Raw genomic sequence first — 2,448 nt, 5'->3', positions numbered from 1 at the left:
AGCTGGGGGAGACGAACACTTAATTCGAAATTGATTGATATTGATATGGAAATTGAGAGGACACTTCACAATCTTAGGCGGGAGCAACATAATAATCTAGTGGAAGGCATGGGAGACAATCAAGCAAGGAATGGTGAGCCCAGTGGTGGTTTAAATGTGAATGAAGGCAATGGTAATGGTGGAGGTGCTAATGGAAGAAATAGTGGTGTAGAGGTTGAAAACCCTCCTTGGCAATTTGATTATCGCTCTCTTGAGGATTGTGCTAGGCCTACTAGGGATAAATCTCCCTCAAGCATTCGCTATCCTCCTATCAATGCTACTAATTTTGAGATCAAGCCGGCTATCATCAATATTATCTCTACCTCAGCGACTTTCTATGGTCTTCCTAATGAAGAGCCCAATGTCCATCTTCGTTCTTTCTTGCACGTTTGCACTACTTTTTGGATTAACAGAGTTTCTAAGGATGTGATCTTGTTGAGGTTATTCTCATTCTCTTTTGAGGGACAAGGCTAAGGCGTGGTTGATTTCTTTGCCTCCCAATTTTGTCATCACTTGGGATGAGATGGCGGAGCAATTCTTAACAAAATTCTTTCGTCCGGCCAAGGCGATGCAAATTAGGGCAGATATAATGTCCTTTGCCCAAAAGGATCTTGAATCATTCTATGAGGCTTAGGAGCGCTTTAAAGGAATTATTCGAAGTTGCCCAAATCATGGCCTAACTGAATGGGTGATGTATCAAGCTTTCTATAATGGGTTGAGCATGCATACTAAGGAGACTATTGATACAGCTGCGGGAGGTTCATTCATGATGAAGAATCAAGTTGAGGCTAGAGAATTACTTGAAAAAGTGGCTAAAACCACTAACTCTTGGTCCTCGGTGAGGGGGAATCCTAAGCAAGGGGGAAGTTATAGAGATGATGAAGTTATGTCTGCCTTCGCTATTATAGCAAAAAAGATTGATGCATTGTCGATAAATCAAGCTCAAGGGATACATGCAATGCAAAGCACACCTTTCTATATTTCTTGTGATTATTGTTGTCGACGCCATCCTATGGGGGAGTGTCTTATTGCTTCTCCTTCTAACTCTAGTGAGCAAGTGAATGCCATTGGTGGAGGCAACTTAAATCAACCCCAAAATGATCCTTATTCTAACTTCTATAATATGAGATTTAGGAATCACCCCAACTTCTCTTAGAGCAATACACAAAATTTGCAAAATCCTCAATATCTAGTGCAGCCCCAAGAGAATAAGAGGGATATTGATGAGATGTTCTCAAAGCTTGTTGGAGGCCTAGATATAGTTACAACTCATACCTCCCAATTTATGACAATGACGAAGCAATACAAGAGCAAAACCAATGTCACTCTACAAGCTCAAGTAAATTTGATACAAAACTATGGAGCTTCTATCCAGAATCTTGAGGTACAAATAGGGAAAATAGCTAACACTTTGTCATATAAAGAAAGAGGTACATTGCAATGCCAATCGAAGGTGAATCCAAAAGGGAAGGAGAAGGAGCAATGTATGGCAATCAACACTCTGAACTGGTAAAATGATTAAAACTGCTAATCTAAATGCCAAAAAGGCAAAAATTTTGCAGGAAAAGAATGAGTGCAGCATAACAGGGGAGAACCAAGCAAAAACTGTCTAGGGGCCATTTTTGATCAATCGGAGAGGGTGCTCGATCGATTGAACCAGCTTGATGAAAGTTTAGCAGAGACCAAAGCCGATCGATCAGCCCCATCTCGATCGGACAGATGCATAAATGAGAAAGATGTGCAGACTCGATATGCTGTGGAGCTGGATTGGCCCAAGAGTTCTCTTCCTGTACCTCCAGTTTCATTTCTTCAAAGGTTAAAGTGTACCAAGAAAAAGGATGAGCAATTCTCCACCCTCTTGGAGGTATTCAAGAAGTTTGAAGTGAACATCCCCTTTGTCGAAGCCTTAGAGCAAATTCCTAGCTATGCCAAATTCATGAAGGAGATCTTATCCAAGAAGTGGAGGTTGAAAGAGCATGTAAAGATACAATTGATCGAAGAGTGTAGTGCCACTGTGCAAAGAAAGCTCCTAATTAAGCAAGATGATATGGGAAGTTTCACAATCCCGTGCACCATTGGAAATACCTTGATTAAGAGATCTTTATGTGATCTTGGAGCTAGCATAAATTTGATGACATTGTCGGTTGCTAAGCAAATTGGGATGAAGGAGATTAGTCCAACCATGGTGTCTTTGTAAATGACGGATAGATCTATAAAGTACCCTCTTGGCATAGTAAAGGATGTTCTAGTGAAGGTAGGTGAGCTCATGTTTCTAGTGGACTTTCTTATTTTGGATATGGAGGTCAATCCTACTACTCCATAATCTTGGGAAAGCCATTCTTAAGCACCGAGAGAGCTTTGATAGATGTTGAAAAAGGGAAGCTTACTTTGAGAGGTTCGGGAGGTGAC

At 40.9% G+C, this 2,448-nt stretch overlaps 1 pseudogene; it reads right to left on the bottom strand.

Annotated features, from left to right (window-relative positions):
- Positions 1–616: 616 nt before the first annotated feature.
- LOC119983220 lies at positions 617–717 on the bottom strand (annotated as a pseudogene).
- Positions 718–2,448: the final 1,731 nt, after the last annotated feature.

Source organism: Tripterygium wilfordii, chromosome 17, assembly GCF_013401445.1.
Source record: "Tripterygium wilfordii isolate XIE 37 chromosome 17, ASM1340144v1, whole genome shotgun sequence".
Taxonomy (NCBI): domain Eukaryota; kingdom Viridiplantae; phylum Streptophyta; class Magnoliopsida; order Celastrales; family Celastraceae; genus Tripterygium; species Tripterygium wilfordii.
The sequence above is the reverse complement of the archived record's forward strand: the minus strand, read 5'-3'. Positions and strand labels throughout refer to the sequence as shown.